The sequence below is a fragment of the Carassius gibelio genome, chromosome B2 (assembly GCF_023724105.1).
Source record: "Carassius gibelio isolate Cgi1373 ecotype wild population from Czech Republic chromosome B2, carGib1.2-hapl.c, whole genome shotgun sequence".
NCBI classification, from domain to species: Eukaryota; Metazoa; Chordata; class Actinopteri; order Cypriniformes; family Cyprinidae; genus Carassius; species Carassius gibelio.
In genome coordinates, this window is record NC_068397.1 from 30,885,436 (window position 1) to 30,908,168 (window position 22,733).

The following is a 22,733-nucleotide window of genomic DNA, read 5'->3' on the forward strand; positions in this document are numbered from 1 at the left end:
GCCTCTGGGACCAATGTTGTCAATAAAGCTGTTAATTAAATATTCAAGATTATTTAAAAAAGTTACTTTGGCATACTTGTGATACAGTTTAAGATGAAAATCAATAAAACCACTGAAGTACAATTCTCTAGACTCTGAAGGTCAATAATTATCAAAAACATGTTGAACAATTGCATTTGGGCAACTATAAACCAGTCATTTTATAATATGTTCTTTTCATAGTCCACACAAAGGCCTATTAATACAATCAGAAAGCCCACAAATTATCAAAACTGTGTAAAATAATGCATAATTTCATTCTAAACAAGCATGCAAAATTTAAGAGAGATTGGGCAAAAAAAAAAATAACAACACTATAACAGTTATGTTTAAAAACACAGTGTTGTTTGAGTAAATGCAATTTATAACCACTAGATGGCAGCAGAAGACCACTAATTGGCTCATTCAGCTAGTACTGTTTTTATGAATTCATGCCAAAACATTAATAAATTAACTGTTATAACATTTTAAATCTCATTGAATTGATGTTTTCCATTTTGTTCATACAGATGTATCAGTTTTAACAATTTTGCCACATTATGATTACAGTTTAACCTGAAAATGACATCTAAACTCTAAAAAAGAGCAGACTTGCAATAAGTTTACTGCCACCAATAACTTATTTCAAATACCTATATCTGCAACAAAATGTGTGTGTGTGTGTGCATATGCTTATAGAGTATACATATATTAGTCTAATCATTTACTTTCAGTGTGTGTGTCTGTCTGTTAGCCTGTTCTCCATTTTGGATGTGTTTAACTGTCATCCATGCATCCAGGTTGGCTCTGACCACCTCAGAGGCCTTAATGTGCTTGAACCCCGGTAAAATGCTGCTTGCAGCTTTAATTAGGGGTTCAAGCACGCAGTGCTGAAACCCTATTGTAATTGTTAGGATTTTTAGGGGTTCAAGCACGCAGTGCTGAAACCCTATTGTAATTGTTAGGATTTTTATTAGGGGTTCAAGCACGCAGTGCTGAAACCCTATTGTAATTGTTAGGATTTTTATTATTATTAGGGGTTCAAGCACGCAGTGCTGAAACCCTCTTGTAATTGTTAGGATTTTTATTATTATTATTATTCTTCTGCCCTAGAACTGAACGTGCAGCCCAAACCGTAAGGCCTAGAGAGCTGAAATTTGGACAGATCGTAGAGCTCATTTTGGGGAGAACTTATCAAAGTCTCAGCCCAATCGGCCTAACGGGGGCGCTACAGCGCAAAAAACAAAAATTTTGGACATTTTTGGCCGCAGATCGTAAACCGTTAGCTGTAGACTCAAAAACAAGGCATCGTTGCAATCCTTGGGTTAGCCCGAACAAAAGTGCACAGCTGCATTTTTTGCTCTACGACGCACCGTTTTCTCGCAAAATCGAGCTATATCCGAAACCTACTTTTGCGAACTAGTCCTAGGATTTTTAACCAATCGGAATCAAACCACTTCAGAAATATTCCCTGGACACTCAATATCAATAATTATCAAAAAAAAGTTGAAATTTCAATTCTTACGCGAAACAGTACACCAAAAAGCGTCTATCCTAACGTTAGCCAAATGCTATTTTGACTATAACTCTTGAACGGAATGAGATATCTTCACCAAACTCGGTACACATATGTATAAGCTCAATCTTTGGTCAAATAAAAAAAATTGCGCAGCTCTGCCACTTGGGGGCGCAATAAGATTTAAAAAACACATAAATGGCTATAACTAGGCAACCGTTCGCTCGATCGACTTGAAAATTGGTATGCAGTGTCTTGGTCTGAAGGGGCACAAGTACCTATGAGGACATTTGCATATCTCAAAAAACATGGCCGCCATTGGCCAAACAATTTTAAGCACCTATTTGAAAGGGTTAACGGATGTTGATCGGAACGAAACTCACTGGGTACGTTCGACTCATGAACCTTAAGGTCTGTAAGAATTTTGAAAGAAATCGGCCACTAGTTGGCGCTAACGAGTTTTATGGCTCTGTAATCACGTGGTGTTTCACATATCAACACAATATGCATATCATTTGATAGATCTCCTCATAATGCACAACTTTGCCTCAAGAACCATTGCTGTCAATCAAATCGTTCAATTGTTATTTACATATATGTTAAAAACCTACTTTTGCGAACTAGTCCTAGGTTTTTTGTCCGATCGGGACCAAACCACTGCAGTAATATTCTGTGGACTCTCTAGATCAATAATTATCAAAAAAATGTTGAATTTTGTCCTTTGGTTAGCTTTAAATGGGTAATTTAGAAAAGGGGTGTGGCCAAACATACCCCAAAGCCTATAAAACCTAAACGAAAACTCAAAACTTTATGAAACTCGGTGAAAACATGTAACACGTGACTCTTAACAAGCATGCAAAGTGTCATGGAGATCGGATCATAGGTGGCGCTATAACAGTAGAAAAGGTCTCAAAACACAAGATTTATATGGTAAATGGCCTCAAATTGTTTGAAAATGTTCATATATTCACTGAAAAACACTAAATCTTCATATCATATGATAAATCTCCTCATTCTGAACAACTTTGCCTCTGGGACCAATGTTGTCAATAAAGCTGTTAATTAAATATTCAAGATTATTTTAAAAAGTTACTTTGGCATACTTGTGATACGGTTTAAGATGAAAATCAATAAAACCACTGAAGTACAATTCTCTAGACTCTGAAGGTCAATAATTATCAAAAACATGTTGAACAATTGCATTTGGGCAACTATAAACCAATAATTTTATAATATGTTATTTGCATAGTGTACACAAAGGCCTATTTATACAAACAGAAAGCCCACAAATTATCAAAACTGTGTAAAATAATGCATGATTTCATTCTAAATAAGCATGCAAAATTTAAGAGAGATTGGGCAAAAAAAAATTACAACACTATAACAGTTATGTTTTAAAACACAATGTTGTTTGAGTAAATGCAATTTATAACCACTAGATGGCAGCGGAAGACCACTAATGGGCTCATTCAGCTAGTTAAACAGTACTGTTTTCATGAATTCATGCCAAAACATTAATAAATTAACTGTTATAACATTTTAAATCTCATTGAATTGATGTTTTCCATTTTGTTTATACAGATGTATCAGTTTTTACAATTTTGCCACATTATGATTACAGTTTAACCTGAAAATGACATCTAAACTCTGAAAAAGAGAAGACTTGCAGTAATTTTATGTCACCTATCACTTATTTCAAATACCTATATCTGCAACAAAATGTTTGTGCATGTATATGTGTGTCTTTGTGTGTGTGTGTGTGCATATGCTTATAGAGTATACATATATTAGTCTAATCATTTACTTTCAGTGTGTGTGTCTGTCTGTTAACCTGTTCTCCATTTTGGATGTGTTTAAATGTCATCCAAACATCCAGGTTGGCTCTGACCACCTCAGATGCCTTAAATGCTTGAACCCCGGTAAAATGCTGCTTGCAGCTTTAATTATTATTATTATTATTATTATTATTCTTCTGCCCTAGAACTGAACGTGCAGCCCAAACCGTAAGGCGTAGAGAGCTGAAATTTGGACAGTTCGTAGAGCTCAATTTGGGGAGAACTTATCAAAGTCTCAGCCCAATCGGCCTAACGGGGGCGCTACAGCGCAAAAAACAAAAATTTTGGACATTTTTGGCCGTAAATCGTATACCGTTAGCCGTAGACTCAAAAACATGGCATTGTTGCAATCCTTGGGTTAGCCCGAACAAAAGTGCACGGCGCCTTTTTGGGGTCTACGACGCACCGTTTTCTCGCAAAATCGAGCTATATCCGAAACCTACTTTTGCGAACTAGTCCTAGGATTTTCAACCAATCAGAACCAAACTACTTCATAAATATTCCCTGGACACTCAATATCAATAATTATTAAAAAAAAGTTGAAATTTCAATTCTTACGCGAAACAGTACGCCAAAAAGCGTCTATGCTAACGTTAGCCAAATACTATTTTGACTATAACTCTTGAACGGAATGAGATATCTTCACCAAACTCGGTACACATATGTATGAGCTCAATCTTTGGTCAAATCAAAAAAATTGCGCATCTCTGCCACTTGGGGGCGCTATAAGATAGAAAAAACACATAAATTGCTATAACTAGGCAACCGTTGGCTCGATCAACTTGAAAATCGGTATGCAGTGTCTTGGTCTGAAGGGGCACAAGTACTTATGAGGACATTTGCATATCTCAAAAAACATGGCCGTCATTGGCCAAACAAATTTAAGCACCTATTTGAAAGGGTTAACGGATGTTGATCGGAACGAAACTCGTTGGGTACGTTCGACTCATGAACCTTAAGGTCTGTAAGAATTTTGAAAGAAATCGGCCACTAGTTGGCGCTAACGAGTTTTATGGCTCTGTAATCACGTGGTGTTTCACATATCAACACAATATGCATATCATTTGATAGATCTCCTCGTAATGCACAACTTTGCCTCAAGAACCATTGCTGTCAATCAAATCGTTCAATTGTTATTGACAAATATGTTAAAAACCTACTTTTGCGAACTAGTCCTAGGTTTTTTGCCCGATCGGAACCAAACCACTGCAGTAATATTCTGTGGACTCTGTAGATCAATAATTATTAAAAAAATGTTGAATTTTGTCCTTTGGTTAGCTGTAACCGGGTAATTTAGAAAAAGGGGTTTGGCCAAACATACCCCAAAGCCTATAAAACCTAAAGGAAAACTCAAAACTGTATGAAACTCAGGGAAATCATGTATCAGGTGACTCTTAACAAGCATGCAAAGTTTCATGGAGATCAGACCAAAGGTGGCGCTATAACAGTAGAAAAGGTCTCAAAACACAAGATTTATATGATAAATGGCCCCAAATTGTTTGAAAATGCTCATATATTCACTCAAAAACACTAAATCTTCATATCATATGATAGATCTCCTCATTCTGAACAACTTTGCCTCTGGGACCAATGTTGTCAATAAAGCTGTTAATTAAATATTCAAGATTATTTTAAAAAGTTACTTTGGCATACTTGTGATACGGTTTAAGATGAAAATCAATAAAACCACTGAAGTACAATTCTGTAGACTCTGAAGGTCAATAATTATCAAAAACATGTTGAACAATTGCATTTGGACCACTATAAACCAGTGGTTTTATAATATGTTATTTTACATAGCGTACACAAAGGCCTATTAATACAAACAGAAAGCCCACAAATTATCAAAACTGTGTAAAATAATGCATAATTTCATTCTAAGCAAGCATGCAAAATTTAAGAGAGATTGGGCAAAAAAATAACACTATACCAGTTATGTTTAAAAACACTGTTGTTTGAGTAAATACAATTTATAACCTCTAGATGGCAGCGGAAGACCACTAATGTGTTCATTCAGCTAAGTTAAACAGCACTGTTTTCATGAATTCAAGCTAAACATTAATAAATTAACTGTTATAACATTTTAAATCTCATTGAATTGATGTTTTCCATTTTGTTCATACAGATGTATCAGTTTTTCCAATTTTGCCACATTATGATTACAGTTTAATCTGAAAATGACATCTAAACTCTTAAAAAGAGAAGACTTGCAATAAGTTTATTGTCACCTATCACTTATTTCAGATACCTATATCTGCAACAAAATGTTTGTGCATATATATGTGTGTGTGTGTGTGCATATGCTTATTGAGTATTAATATATTAGTTTAATCATTGAATTTCAGTGTGTGTGTTTCTGTTAGCCTGTTCTCCATTTTGGATGTGTTTAACTGTCATCCATGCATCCAGGTTGGCTCAGACCACCTCAGATGCCTTAAATGCTTGAACCCCGTAAATGCTGCTTGCAGCTTTAATTATTATTAGGGGTTCAAGCACGCAGTGCTGAAACCCTATTGTATTTGTTAGGATTTTTATTATTATTATTATTATTATTATTATTATTATTATTATTATTATTCTTCCGCCGTAAAACTGAACGTGCAGCCCAAACCGTAAGGCCTAGAGAGCTGAAATTTGGACAGATCGTAGAGCTCAATTTGGGGAGAACTTATCAAAGTCTCAGCCCAATCGGCCTAACGGGGGCGCTACAGCGCAAAAAACAAAAATTTTGGACATTTTTGGCCGTAAATCGTATACCGTTAGCCGTAGACTCAAAAACATGGCATTGTTGCAATCCTTGGGTTAGCCCGAACAAAAGTGCACGGCGCCTTTTTGGGGTCTACGACGCACCGTTTTCTCGCAAAATCGAGCTATATCCGAAACCTACTTTTGCGAACTAGTCCTAGGATTTTCAACCAATCAGAACCAAACCACTTCAGAAATATTCCCTGGACACTCAATATCAATAATTATTAAAAAAAAGTTGAAATTTCAATTCTTACGCGAAACAGTACACCAAAAAGCGTCTATGCTAACGTTAGCCAAATGCTATTTTGACTATAACTCTTGAACAGAATGAGATATCTTCACCAAACTCGGTATACATATGTATGAGCTCAATTTTTGGTCAAATCAAAAAAATTGCGCATCTCTGCCACTTGGGGGCGCTATAAGATAGAAAAAACACATAAATGGCTATAACTAGGCAACCGTTGGCTCGATCGACTTGAAAATCGGTATGCAGTGTCTTGGTCTGAAGGGGCACAAGTACCTATGAGGACATTTGCATATCTAAAAAAACATGGCCGCCATTGGCCAAACAATTTTAAGCACCTATTTGAAAGGGTTAACGGATGTTGATCGGAACGAAACTCGCTGGGTACGTTCGACTCATGAACCTTAAGGTCTGTAAGAATTTTGAAAGAAATCGGCCACTAGTTGGCGCTAACGAGTTTTATGGCTCTGTAATCACGTGGTGTTTCACATATCAACACAATATGCATATCAATTGATAGATCTCCTCGTAATGTACAACTTTGCCTCAAGAACCATTGCTGTCAATCAAATCGTTCAATTGTTATTCACAAATATGTTAAAAACCTACTTTTGCGAACTAGTCCTAGGTTTTTTGCCCGATAGGAACCAAACCACTGCAGTAATATTCTGTGGACTCTCTAGATCAATAATTATTAAAAAAATGTTGAATTTTGTCCTTTGGTTAGCTGTAACGGGGTAATTTAGAAAAAGGGGTGTGGCCAAACATACCCCAAAGCCTATAAAACCTAAACGAAAACTCAAAACTTTATGAAACTCAGTGAAATCATGTAACAGGTGACTCTTAACAAGCATGCAAAGTTTCATGGAGATCAGACCATAGGTGGCGCTATAACAGTAGAAAAGGTCTCAAAACACAAGATTTACATGGTAAATGGCCTCAAATTGTTTGAAAATGTTCATATATTCACTCAAAAACACTAAATCTTCATATCATATGATACATCTCCTCATTCTGAACAACTTTGCCTCTGGGACCAATGTTGTCAATGAAGCTGTTAAATATTCAAGATTATTTAAAAAAGTTACTTTGGCATACTTGTGATACGGTTTAAGATGAAAATCAATAAAACCACTGAAGTACAATTCTCTAGACTCTGAAGGTCAATAATTATCAAAAACATGTTGAAAAATTGCATTTGGGCAACTATAAACCAATAATTTTATAATATGTTATTTGCATAGTGTACACAAAGGCCTATTAATACAAACAGAAAGCCCACAAATTATCAAAACTGTGTAAAATAATGCATAATTTCATTCTAAACAAGCATGCAAAATTTAAGAGAGATTGGGCAAAAAAAAAAATAACAACACTATAACAGTTATGTTTAAAACACAGTGTTGTTTGAGTAAATACAATTTATAACCACTAGATGGTAGCGGAAGACCACTAATGGGTTCATTCAGTAAAGTTGAACAGTACTGTAGATAGGATTCATGAATTCATGCCAAAACATTAAAAAATGAACTGTTATAACATTTTAAATCTCATTGAGTCAATGTTTTCCATTTTGTTCATACAGATATATCAGTTTTAACAATTTTGCCACATTATGATTACAGTTTAACCTGAAAATAACATCTAAACTCTAAAAAAGAGAAGACTTGCAATAAGTTTACTGTCACCTATCACTTATTTCAAATACCTATATCTGCAACAAAATGTGTGTGTGTGTGTGTGCATATGCTTATAGAGTATACATATATTAGTCTAATCATTTGCTGTCAGTGTGTGTGTCTGTCTGTTAGCCTGTTCTCCATTTTGGATGTGTTTAAATGTCATCCAAACATCCAGGTTGGCTCTGACCACCTCAGATGCCTTAAATGCTTGAACCCCGGTAAAATGCTGCTTGCAGCTTTAATTATTATTATTATTTTTCCGCCTTAAAACTGAACGGGCAGCCCAAACCGTAAGGCCTAGAGAGCTGAAACTTGGTCAAAAGGTAGTAGTCTTGCTCGCTACTCAGATACAAAGAACCGGCCCAATCGGCCAGTGGGGGGCGCTACAGCGATCAAAAATGCGTTTTTGCTAATAGCTCCTAAACCGCTTGTGATAGAGCCAAAAATTTAACATTTCTGGAATCCCTGGGTCATGCGAAATTAAAAACGGTCACTCTGATTTTGGGTCTAGGAGGCCTCGTTTTTTCGCAAATTTGACGTATGTCCAAAACCTACTTTTGCGAACTAGTCCTAGGTTTTTCGCCCAATCTGAACCAAACCACTGCAGAAATGTTCTCTGTCCAGTGAATATTAATAATTATCAAAAAAAAGTAGAAATTTCGACCCACTGTCGTAATGGGATGCCAAAATGTTCGAAAGTCGAGGACCAATTTTACACAACAGGCTATAACTCATGAATGAAATGAGATATCTTAACCAAACTCGCTGAACATTTGTATGAGCTAAAACTTTGGTCAAATAAAAAAAATTGCACACCTCTGCCACTTGGGGGCGCTATAAAAAGAAAAAAACACATAAATGGCTATAACTAGGCAACCGTTGGCTTGATCGACTTGAAAATTGGTATGCAGTGTCTTGGTCTGAAGGGGCACAAATACCTATGAGGACATTTGCATAGCTCAAAAAACATGGCCGCCATTGGCCAAATAAATTTAAGCACCTATTTGAAAGGGTTAACGGATGTTGATCGGAACGAAACTCGCTGGGTACGTTCGACTCATGAACCTTAAGGTCTGTAAGAATTTTGAAAGAAATCGGACACTAGTTGGCGCTAACGAGTTTTATGGCTCTGTAATCACGTGGTGTTTCACATATCAACACAATATGCATATCATTTGATAGATCTCCTCATAATGCACAACTTTGCCTCAAGAACCATTGCTGTCAATCAAATTGTTCATTAATTATTCACAAATATGTTAAAAACCTACTTTTGCGAACTAGTCCTAGGTTTTTTGTCCGATCGGAACCAAACCACTGCAGTAATAATCTGTGGACTCTCTAGATCAATAATTATTAAAAAAATGTTGAATTTTGTACTTTGGTTAGCGTTAAAGGGGTAATTAAGAAAAGGGGTGTGGCCGAACATACCCCAAAGCCTATAAAACCTAAACGAAAACTCAAAACTTTATGAAACTAGGTAAAAACATGTACCAGGTGACTCTTAACAAGCATGCAATGTTTCATGGAGATCGGACCATAGGTGGCGCTATAACAGTTGAAAAAGCCTCAAAAACACACATTTTCAAATAGAAAATGATCACAATTTGTAGGACATGTTCATACATTCAAACAAACACTAGATCTTAATATCATATGATAGGTCTCCTCATAATGCACAACTTCGCCTCAAGAACCATTGCTGTCAATCAAATCATTCAATTGTTATTCACAAATAGGTTAAAAACCTACTTTTGCGAACTAGTCCTAGGTTTTTTGTTCGATCGGAACCAAACCACTGCAGTAATATTCTGTGGACTGTCTAGATCAATAATTATCAAAAAAATGTTGAATTTTGTACTTTGGTTAGCGTTAAAGGGGTAATTAAGAAAAGGGGTGTGGCCGAACATACCCCAAAGTCTATAAAACCTAAACGAAAACTCTAAACTTTATGAAACTAGGTGAAATCATGTAAAAGGTGACTCTTAACAAGGCTGCAAAGTTTCATGGAGAACGGACCATAGGTGGCGCTATAACAGTAGAAAAGGTCTCAAAACACAAGATTTATATGGTTAATTGCCTCAAATTGTTTGAAAATGCTCATATATTCACTCAAAAACACTAGATCTTCATATCATATGATAGATCTCCTCATTCTGAACAACTTTGCCTCTGGGACCAATGTTGTCAATAAATCTGTTAATTAAATATTCAAGATTATTTTAAAAAGTTACTTTGGCAAAGTATTCCAAGGCTTTAAGCTAAAAATCAATAAAACCACTGAAGTACAATTCTGTAGACTCTGAAGGTCAATAATTATCAAAAACATGTTTAACAATTGCATTTGGACAACTATAAACCACTGATTTTATAATATGTTATTTGCATAGTGTACACAAAGGCCTATTAATACAAACAGAAAGCCCACAAATTATCAAAACTGTGTAAAATAATGCATAATTTCATTCTTAACAAGCATGCAAAATTTAAGAGAGATTGGGCAAAAAATAACACTATAACAGTTATGTTTAAAAACACTGTTGTTTGAGTAAATGCAATTTATAACCACTAGATGGCAGCGGAAGACCACTAATGGGCTCATTGAGTTAAGTTAAACAGTTCTGTTTTCATGAATTCAAGCTAAACATTAATAAATTAACTGCTATAACATTCTAAATCTAATTGATTTGATGTTTTCCATTTTGTTCATACAGATGTATCAGTTTTTAAAATTTTGCCACATTGTGATTACAGTTTAACCTGAAAATGACATCTAAACTCTTAAAAAGAGAAGACTTGCAATAAGTTCATTGTCACCTATCACTTATTTCAAATACCTATATCTGCAACAAAATGTTTGTGCATGTATATGTGTGTGTGTTTGTGTGTGTGTATAATGCTTATAGAGTATTAATATATTAGTTTAATCATTGAATTTCAGTGTGTGTGTCTGTCTGTTAGCCTGTTCTCCATTTTGGATGTGTTTAATTGTCATCCATGCATCCAGGTTGGCTCAGACCACCTCAGATGCCTTAAATGCTTGAACCCCGTAAATGCTGCTTGCAGCTTTAATTATTATTAGGGGTTCAAGCACGCAGTGCTGAAACCCTATTGTATTTGTTAGGATTTTTATTATTAGGGGTTCAAGCACGCAGTGCTGAAACCCTATTGTATCTGTTAGGATTTTTATTATTATTATTATTATTATTCTCCACTCAAACTGATCGTGCAGCCCAAACCGTAAGGCCTAGAGAGCTGAAACTTGGTCAGATGGTAGAAGTCCGGCCTTCTTGTCAGATCCAAAGGCTCGCCCCAATCGGCCTAAAGGGGGCGCTACAGTGATCAAAAATGCGTTAGTGCTAATAACTCCTAAACCGCTTATCATAGAGCCAAAAATTTTACATTTCCGGAATCCGTGGGTCATGCGAAATTAAAAACGGTCACTCTGATTTTGGGTCTAGGAGGCCTCGTTTTTTCGCAAATTTGACGTATGTCCAAAACCTACTTTTGCGAACTAGTCCTAGGTTTTTCGCCCAATCTGAACCAAACCACTGCAGAAATGTTCTCTGGCCAGGGAATATCAATAATTATCAAAAAAAAGTTGAAATTTCGACTCGCTGTCGTAATGGGATGCCAAAACGTTCGAAAGTCGAGGAGCAATTTTACGCAACAGGCTATAACTCGTGAAAGAAATAAGATATCTTAACCAAACTTGCTACACATTTGTAAGACCTAAAACTTTGGTCAAATAAAAAAAATTGCACACCTCTGCCACTTGGGGGCGCTATAAAAAGAAAAAACACATAAATGGCTATAACTAGGCTACCGTTGGCTCGATCGACCTAAAAATTGGTATGCAGTGTCTTTGTTTGAAGGGGCACAAGTACCTATGAGGACATTTGCATATCTCAAAAAACATGGCCGCCATTGGCCAAAAAATTTTAAGCACCTATTTGAAAGGGTTAACGGATGTTGATCGGAACGAAACTCGCTGGGTGCGTTCGACTCATGAACCTTAAGGTCTGTAAGAATTTTGAAAGAAATCGGCCACTAGTTGGCGCTAACGAGTTTATTGGCTCTGTAATCACGTGGTGTTTCACTTATCAACACAATATGCATATCATTGGATAGATCTCCTCATAATGCACAACTTTGCCTCAAGAACCATTGCTGTCAATCAAATTGTTCAAATGTTATTCACAAATATGGTAAAAACCTACTTTTACAAACTAGTCCTAGGTTTTTTGTCCGATCGGAACCAAACCACTGCAGTAATATTCTGTCGACTCTCTAGATCAATAATTATCAAAAAAATGTTGAATTTTGTCCTTTGGTTAGCTGTAAAGGGGTAATTTAGTAAAAGGGGTGTGGCCAAACATACCCCAAAGCCTATAAAACCTAAACGAAAACTCAAAACTTTATGAAACTTCGTGGAATCATGTATCAGGTGACTCTTAACAAGCATGCAAAGTTTCATGGAGATCGGATCATAGGTGGCGCTATAACAGTTGAAAAAGCCTCAAAAACACACATTTTCAATAGAAAATGATCACAATTTGTAGGACATGTTCATACATTCACACAAACACTAGATCTTCATATCATATGATAGATCTCCTCTTTGTGAACAACTTTGCCTCAAGGAACGAAGATGTCAATCAAATCGTTCAATTGTTATTCACAAATATGTTAAAAACTTACTTTTGCGAACTAGTCCCAGATTTTTTACCTGATCGAAACCAAACCACTGCAGTAATTTTATCTGGACTCTCTAGATCAATAATTATCAAAAAAATGTTGAATTTTGTCCTTTGGTTAGCTTTAACTGGCTAAATTAGAAAAGGGGCGTGACCAAAATACCCAAAAGCATATAAAACCTAAACGAAAACTCAAAACTTTATGAAACTTGGTGAAAACATGTAACAGGTGACTCTTAACAAGCATGCAAATTTTCATGGAGATCGGACCACAGGTGGCGCTATGACAGTAGAAAAGGTCTCAAAACATAAGATTGATATGGTAAATGGCCTCAAATTGTCTGAAAATGCTCATATATTCACATAAACACTAGATCTTCATATCATATGATAGATCTCCTCATTCTGAACAACTTTTGGGACCAATGTTGTCAATAAAGCTGTTAATTAAATATTGAAGATTATTTTAAAAAGTTACTTTGGCAAAGTAGTCCAAGGCTTTAAGCTGATAATCAATAAAACCACTGAAGTACAATTCTCTAGACTCTGAAGGTCAATAATAATTAAAAACATGTTGAAAAATTGCATTTGGACAACTATAAACCAGTGATTGTATAATATGTTCTTTTCACAGTGTACACAAAGGCCTATTTATACAAACAGAAAGCCCACAAACTATCAAAACTGTGTAAAATAAAGCCTAATTTCATTCTAAACAAGCATGCAAAATTTAAGAGAGATTGGGCAAAAAACTTTACACTATAACAGTTATGTTTAAAAACAGTGTTGAGTAAATGCAACCACTAGATGGCAGCGGAAGACCACTAATGGGCTCATTCAGCAAATTGAAACAGTACTTTTGAGAAGATTTATGAATTCATGCCTAAACAATAAAAAAAAACACTGTTACAACATTTTAAATCTCACTGAGTTAAAGTTTTCCATTTTGTTCATACAGACTTACCAGTTTTTAAAATATTGCCACATTATGATTACAGTGAAACCTGAAAATGACATCCAAACTCTTAAAACTAGTTTAATCATTTAATTTCAGTGCGTGTGTCTGTCTGTCAGCCTATTCTCCGTTTTGGATGTGTTTAACTGTCATCCGTACATCCAGGTTGGCTCAGACCACCTCAGAGGCCTTAATGTGCTTGAACCCCGTAAATGCTGCTTGCAGCTTTAATTATTATTATTATTCTTCCGCCCTAGAACTGAACGTGCAGCCCAAACCGTAAGGCCTAGAGAGCTGAAATTTGGACAGATCTTAGAGCTCATTTTGGGGAGAACTTATCAAAGTCTCAGCCCAATCGGCCAAACGGGGGCGCTACAGCGCAAAAAACAAAAATTTTGGACATTTTTGGCCGTGAATCGTAAACCGTTAGCCATAAACTCAAAAACATGGCATTGTAGCAATCCTTGGGTTAGCCCGAACAAAAGTGTACGGCGCCTTTTTGGGGTCTACGACGCACCGTTTTCTCGCAAAATCGAGCTATATCCGAAACCTACTTTTGCGAACTAGTCCTAGGATTTTCAACCAATCAGAACCAAACCACTTCAGAAATATTCCCTGGACACTCAATATCAATAATTATCAAAAAAAAGTTGAAATTTCAATTTTTACGCGAAACAGTACGCCAAAAAGCGTCTATAGTAACGTTGGCCAAATGCTATTTTAACTATAACTCTTGAACAGAATGAGATAACTTCACCAAACTTGGTACACATATGTACGAGCTCAATTTTGGGTAAAATAAAAAAAATTGCGCATCTCTGCCACTTGGGGGCGCAATAAGATAGAAAAAACACATAAATGGCTATAACTAGGCAACCGTTGGCTCGATCGACTTGAAAATTGGTATGCAGTGTCTTGGTCTGAAGGGGCACAAGTACCTATGAGGACATTTGCATATCTCAAAAAACATGGCCGCCATTGGCCAAAAAAATTTAAGCACCTATTTGAAAGGGTTAACGGATGTTGATCGGAACGAAACTCGCTGGGTACGTTCGACTCATGAACCTTAAGGTCTGTAAGAATTTTGAAAGAAATCGGCCACTAGTTGGCGCTAACGAGTTTTATGGCTCTGTAATCACGTGGTGTTTCACATATCAACACAATATGCATATCATTTGATAGATCTCCTCATAATGCACAACTTTGCTTCAAGAACCATTGCTGTCAATCAAATCGTTCAATTGTTATTCACAAATATGTTAAAAACCTACTTTTGCGAACTAGTCCTAGGTTTTTTGCCCGATCGGAACCAAACCACTGCAGTAATATTCTATGGACTCTCTAGATCAATAATTATCAAAACAATGTTGAATTTTGTCCTTTGGTTAGCTGTAAAGGGGTAATTTAGAAAAAGGGGTGTGGCCAAACATACCCCAAAGCCTATAAAACCTAAACGAAAACTTAAAACTTTATGAAACTAGGTGATATCATGTAACAGGTGACTCTCAACAAGGCTGCAAAGTTTCATGGAGATCGATCCATAGGTGGCGCTATAACAGTAGAAAAGGTCTCATAACACAAGATTTAGATGGTAAATGGCCTCAAATTGTTTGAAAATGCACATATATTCACTCAAAAACACTAAATCTTCATATCATATGATAGATCTCCTCATTCTGAAAAACTTTGCCTCCGGGACCAATTTTGTCAATAAATCTGTTAATTAAATATTCAAGATTATTTGTAAAAGTTACTTTGGCAAAGTATTCCAAGGCTTTAAGCTGAAAATCAATAAAACCACTGAAGTACAATTCTCTAGACTCAGAAGGTCAATAATTATCAAAAACATGTTGAACAATTGCATTTGGACAACTATAAACCAGTAATTTTATAATATGTTATTTGCATAGTGTACACAAAGGCCTATTAATACAAACAGAAAGCCCACAAATTATCAAAACTGTGTAAAATAATGCATAATTTCATTCTAAACGAGCATGCCATATTTAAGAGATATTGGGCAAAAAACACTAAGAGTTAAAAGGATTAACACATTGATGTATGAGAAATTGCCATTTATAACCACTAGATGGCAGCGGAAAACCACTAATGGGCTCATTCAGCTAACTTAAACTGTACAGTTGAAAGGATGTAATGCCTAAACAATACAAAAAACACTCTTTTCAAACATTTCAAATCTCATTGAGTTAAAGTTTTCCATTTTGTTCATTCAGACATATCAGTTTTTAAAATTTTGCCACATTATGATTACAGTGAAACCTGAAAATGACATCTAAAATCTTAAAAACGAGTTTAATCATTTAATTTCAGTGTGTGTGTCTGTCTGTTAGCCTATTCTCCATTTTGGATGTGTTTAACAGCCATCCATATACGTCCAGGTTGGCTCTGACCACCTAAGATGCCTTAAGTGCTTGAACCCCGTAAATGCTGCTTGCAGCTTTAATTAGGGGTTCAAGCACGCAGTGCTGAAACCCTATTGTATTTGTTAGGATTTTTATTATTAGGGGTTCAAGCACGCAGTGCTGAAACCCTATTGTAATTGTTAGGATTTTTATTATTATTATTATTATTATTATTATTATTATTCTTCCGCCCTAGAACTGAACGTGCAGCCCAAACCGTAAGTCCTAGAGAGCTGAAATTTGGACAGATGGTAGAGCTCATTTTGGGGAGAACTTATCAAAGTCTCAGCCCAATCGGCCAAACGGGGGCGCTACAGCGCAAAAAACAAAAATTTTGGACATTTTTGGCCGTGAATCGTAAACCGTTAGCCATAAACTCAAAAACATGGCATCGTAGCAATCCTTGGGTTAGCCCGAACAAAAGTGTACGGCGCCTTTTTGGGGTCTACGACGCACCGTTTTCTCGCAAAATCGAGCTATATCCGAAACCTACTTTTGCGAACTAGTCCTAGGATTTTCAACCAATCAGAACCAAACCACTTCATAAATATTCCCTGGACACTCAATATCAATAATTATCAAAAAAAAGTTGAAATTTCAATTCTTACGCGAAACAGTACACCAAAAAGCGTCTATGCTAACGTTAGCCAAATACTATTTTGACTATAACTCTTGAACGGAATGAGATATCTTCACCAAACTTGGTACACATATGTATGAGCTCAATCTTTGGTCAAATAAAAAAAATTGCATATCTCTGCCACTTGGGGGCGCAATAAGATTTAAAAAACACATAAATGGCTATAACCAGGCAACCGTTGGCTCGATCGACTTGAAAATTGGTATGCAGTGTCTTGGTCTGAAGGGGCACAAGTACCTATGAGGACATTTGCATATCTCAAAAAACATGGCCGCCATTGGCCAAACAAATTTAAGCACCTATTTGAAAGGGTTAACGGATGTTCATCGGAACGAAACTCGCTGGGTACGTTCGACTCATGAACCTTAAGGTCTGTAAGAATTTTGAAAGAAATTGGCCACTAGTTGGCGCTAACGAGTTTTATGGCTCTGTAATCACGTGGTGTTTCACATATCAACACAATATGCATATCATTTGATAGATCTCCTCATGATGCACAACTTTGCCTCAAGAACCATTGCTGTCAATCAAATCGTTCAATTGTTATTCACAAATATGTTAAAAACCTACTTTTGCGAACTAGTCCTAGGTTTTTTGTCCGATCGGAACCAAACCACTGCAGTAATATTCTGTGGACTCTCTAGATCAATAATTATTAAAAAAATGTTGAATTTTGTCCTTTGGTTAGCTGTAAAGGGATAATTTAGAAAAAGGGGTGTGGCCAAACATACCCCAAAGCCTATAAAACCTAAACGAAAACTCAAAACTTTATGAAACTCAGTGAGAACATGTAACAGGTGACTCTTAACAAGCATGCAAAGTTTCATGGAGATCGAAGCATAGGTGGCGCTATAACAGTACAACAGGTCTCAAAACACAAGATTCATATGGTAAATGGCCTCAAATTGTTTGAAAATGCTCATATATTCACTCAAAAACACTAAATCTTCATATCATATGATAAATCTCCTCATTCTGAACAACTTTGCCTCTGGGACCAATGTTGTCAATAAAGCTGTTAATTAAATGTTCAAGATTATTTAAAAAAGATACTTTGGCATACTTGTGATAGGGTTTAAGATGAAAATCAATAAAACCACTGAAGTACAATTCTCTAGACTCTGAAGGTCAATAATTATCAAAAACATGTTGAACAATTGCATTTGGACAATTATAAACCAGTAATTTTATAATATGTTATTTGCATAGTGTACACAAAGGCCTATTAATACAAACAGAAAGCCCACAAATTATTAAAACTGTGTAAAATAATGCATAATTTCATTCTAAACAAGCACGCAATATTTAAGAGAGATTGGGCAAAAAAAAAAAAAACTAAACTATAACAGTTATGTTTAAAAACACAGTGTTGCTTGAGTAAATGCAATTTATAACCTCTAGATGGCAGTGGAAGACCACTAATGGGCTCATTCAGTTAAGTTGAACAGTACTGTTGAAATGACTCATGAATTCATCCCAAAACATCAAAAATGTAACTGTTATAACATTTTAAATCTCATTGAGTCAATGTTTTCCATTTTGTTCTTACAGATATATCAGTTTTTACTATTTTGCCACATTGTGATTACAGTTTAACCTGAAAATGACATCTAAACTCTTAAAAAGAGAAGACTTGCAATAAGTTTATTGTCACCTATCACTTATTTCAAATACCTATATCTGCAACAAAATGTTTGTGCATGTATATGTGTGTCTTTCTGTGTGTGTGTGTGTGTGTGTGCATATGCTTATAGAGTATACATATATTAGTCTAATCATTTACTTTCAGTGTGTGTGTCTGTCTGTTAGCCTGTTCTCCATTTTGGATGTGTTTAACTGTCATCCATGCATCCAGGTTGGCTCAGACCACCTCAGAGGCCTTCATGTGCTTGAACCCCGGTAAATGCTGCTTGCAGCTTTAATTATTATTATTATTATTATTATTATTATTATTATTATTATTATTATTCTCCACTCAAACTGATCGTGCAGCCTAAACCGTAAGGGCTAGAAAGCTGAAATTTGGTCAGATTGTAGTAGTCCGGCCTTCTTGTCAGATACTGAGTCTCGACCCAATCGGCCTAACGGGGGCGCTACAGTGCAAAAAACTAAAATTTTGGACATTTTTGGCCGTAAATCGTATACCGTTAGCCGTAGACTCAAAAACATGGCATTGTTGCAATCCTTGGGTTAGCCCGAACAAAAGTGCACGGCGCCTTTTTGGGGTCTACGACGCACCGTTTTCTCGCAAAATCGAGCTATATCCGAAACCTACTTTTGCGAACTAGTCCTAGGATTTTCAACCAATCAGAACCAAACCACTTCATAAATATTCCCTGGACACTCAATATCAATAATTATCAAAAAAAAGTTGAAATTTCAATTCTTACGCGAAACAGTACACCAAAAAGCGTCTATGCTAACGTTAGCCAAATACTATTTTGACTATAACTCTTGAACGGAATGAGATATCTTCACCAAACTTGGTACACATATGTATGAGCTCAATCTTTGGTCAAATAAAAAAAATTGCATATCTCTGCCACTTGGGGGCGCAATAAGATTTAAAAAACACATAAATGGCTATAACCAGGCAACCGTTGGCTCGATCGACTTGAAAATTGGTATGCAGTGTCTTGGTCTGAAGGGGCACAAGTACCTATGAGGACATTTGCATATCTCAAAAAACATGGCCGCCATTGGCCAAACAAATTTAAGCACCTATTTGAAAGGGTTAACGGATGTTCATCGGAACGAAACTCGCTGGGTACGTTCGACTCATGAACCTTAAGGTCTGTAAGAATTTTGAAAGAAATTGGCCACTAGTTGGCGCTAACGAGTTTTATGGCTCTGTAATCACGTGGTGTTTCACATATCAACACAATATGCATATCATTTGATAGATCTCCTCATGATGCACAACTTTGCCTCAAGAACCATTGCTGTCAATCAAATCGTTCAATTGTTATTCACAAATATGTTAAAAACCTACTTTTGCGAACTAGTCCTAGGTTTTTTGTCCGATCGGAACCAAACCACTGCAGTAATATTCTGTGGACTCTCTAGATCAATAATTATTAAAAAAATGTTGAATTTTGTCCTTTGGTTAGCTGTAAAGGGATAATTTAGAAAAAGGGGTGTGGCCAAACATACCCCAAAGCCTATAAAACCTAAACGAAAACTCAAAACTTTATGAAACTCAGTGAGAACATGTAACAGGTGACTCTTAACAAGCATGCAAAGTTTCATGGAGATCGAAGCATAGGTGGCGCTATAACAGTACAACAGGTCTCAAAACACAAGATTCATATGGTAAATGGCCTCAAATTGTTTGAAAATGCTCATATATTCACTCAAAAACACTAAATCTTCATATCATATGATAAATCTCCTCATTCTGAACAACTTTGCCTCTGGGACCAATGTTGTCAATAAAGCTGTTAATTAAATGTTCAAGATTATTTAAAAAAGATACTTTGGCATACTTGTGATAGGGTTTAAGATGAAAATCAATAAAACCACTGAAGTACAATTCTCTAGACTCTGAAGGTCAATAATTATCAAAAACATGTTGAACAATTGCATTTGGACAATTATAAACCAGTAATTTTATAATATGTTATTTGCATAGTGTACACAAAGGCCTATTAATACAAACAGAAAGCCCACAAATTATTAAAACTGTGTAAAATAATGCATAATTTCATTCTAAACAAGCACGCAATATTTAAGAGAGATTGGGCAAAAAAAAAAAAAACTAAACTATAACAGTTATGTTTAAAAACACAGTGTTGCTTGAGTAAATGCAATTTATAACCTCTAGATGGCAGTGGAAGACCACTAATGGGCTCATTCAGTTAAGTTGAACAGTACTGTTGAAATGACTCATGAATTCATCCCAAAACATCAAAAATGTAACTGTTATAACATTTTAAATCTCATTGAGTCAATGTTTTCCATTTTGTTCTTACAGATATATCAGTTTTTACTATTTTGCCACATTGTGATTACAGTTTAACCTGAAAATGACATCTAAACTCTTAAAAAGAGAAGACTTGCAATAAGTTTATTGTCACCTATCACTTATTTCAAATACCTATATCTGCAACAAAATGTTTGTGCATGTATATGTGTGTCTTTCTGTGTGTGTGTGTGTGTGTGTGCATATGCTTATAGAGTATACATATATTAGTCTAATCATTTACTTTCAGTGTGTGTGTCTGTCTGTTAGCCTGTTCTCCATTTTGGATGTGTTTAACTGTCATCCATGCATCCAGGTTGGCTCAGACCACCTCAGAGGCCTTCATGTGCTTGAACCCCGGTAAATGCTGCTTGCAGCTTTAATTATTATTATTATTATTATTATTATTATTATTATTATTATTATTATTCTCCACTCAAACTGATCGTGCAGCCTAAACCGTAAGGGCTAGAAAGCTGAAATTTGGTCAGATTGTAGTAGTCCGGCCTTCTTGTCAGATACTGAGTCTCGACCCAATCGGCCTAACGGGGGCGCTACAGTGCAAAAAACTAAAATTTTGGACATTTTTGGCCGTAAATCGTATACCGTTAGCCGTAGACTCAAAAACATGGCATTGTTGCAATCCTTGGGTTAGCCCGAACAAAAGTGCACGGCGCCTTTTTGGGGTCTACGACACACCGTTTTCTCGCAAAATCGAGCTATATCCGAAACCTACTTTTGCGAACTAGTCCTAGGATTTTCAACCAATCAGAACCAAACCACTTCATAAATATTCCCTGGACACTCAATATCAATAATTATCAAAAAAAAGTTGAAATTTCAATTCTTACGCGAAACAGTACGCCAAAAAGCGTCTATGCTAACGTTAGCCAAATGCTATTTTGACTATAACTCTTGAACGGAATGAGATATCTTCACCAAACTCGGTACACATATGTATGAGCTCAATCTTTGGTCAAATCAAAAAAATTGCGCATCTCTGCCACTTGGGGGCGCTATAAGATAGAAAAAACACATAAATTGCTATAACTAGGCAACCGTTGGCTCGATCGACTTGAAAATCGGTATGCAGTGTCATGGTCTGAAGGGGCACAAGTACCTATGAGGACATTTGCATATCTCAAACAACATGGCCGCCATTGGCCAAACAATTTTAAGCACCTATTTGAAAGGGTTAACGGATGTTGATCGGAACGAAACTCGCTGGGTACGTTCGACTCATGAACCTTAAGGTCTGTAAGAATTTTGAAACAAATCGGCCACTAGTTGGCGCTAACGAGTTTTATGGCTCTGTAATCACGTGGTGTTTCACATATCAATACAATATGCATATCATTTGATAGATCTCCTCATAATGCACAACTTTGCCTCAAGAACCATTGCTGTCAATCAAATCGTTCAATTGTTATTCACAAATATGTTAAAAACCTACTTTTGCGAACTAGTCCTAGGTTTTTTGCCCGATCGGAACCAAACCACTGCAGTAATATTCTGTGGACTCTCTAGATCAATAATTATTAAAAAAATGTTGAATTTTGTCCTTTGGTTAGCTGTAAAGGGATAATTTAGAAAAAGGGGTGTGGCCAAACATACCCCAAAGCCTATAAAACCTAAAGGAAAACTCAAAACTTTATGAAACTCAGTGAAATCATGTAACAGGTGACTCTTAACAAGCATGCAAAGTTTCATGGAGATCAGACCATAGGTGGCGCTATAACAGTAGAAAAGGTCTCAAAACACAAGATTTATATGGTAAATGGCCTCAAATTGTTTGAAAATGTTCATATATTCACTCAAAAACACTAAATCTTCATATCATATGATAAATCTCCTCATTCTGAACAACTTTGCCTCTGGGACCAATGTTGTCAATAAAGCTGTTAATTAAATATTCAAGATTATTTAAAAAAGTTACTTTGGCATACTTGTGATACGGTTTAAGATGAAAATCAATAAAACCACTGAAGTACAATTCTCTAGACTCTGAAGG

At 36.0% G+C, this 22,733-nt stretch overlaps 2 long non-coding RNA genes across 2 annotated transcripts in view; one reads left to right on the forward strand and one right to left on the reverse strand.

Moving 5' to 3' along the window:
* The window catches only part of LOC127951145 (uncharacterized), a 24,918-nt gene continuing 2,185 nt past the window's right edge, over window positions 1-22,733 (reverse strand). Inside the window, exons 2-3 of the long non-coding RNA XR_008152606.1 lie at window positions 4,324-4,707; window positions 1-1,939 (exon numbers count right to left, since the gene is read on the reverse strand). This is a non-coding gene — a long non-coding RNA (uncharacterized LOC127951145). The remainder of the gene's footprint in view (window positions 1,940-4,323; window positions 4,708-22,733) is intronic.
* The window catches only part of LOC127951144 (uncharacterized), a 6,983-nt gene continuing 6,330 nt past the window's right edge, over window positions 22,081-22,733 (forward strand). Inside the window, exon 1 of the long non-coding RNA XR_008152605.1 lies at window positions 22,081-22,732. This is a non-coding gene — a long non-coding RNA (uncharacterized LOC127951144). The remainder of the gene's footprint in view (window position 22,733) is intronic.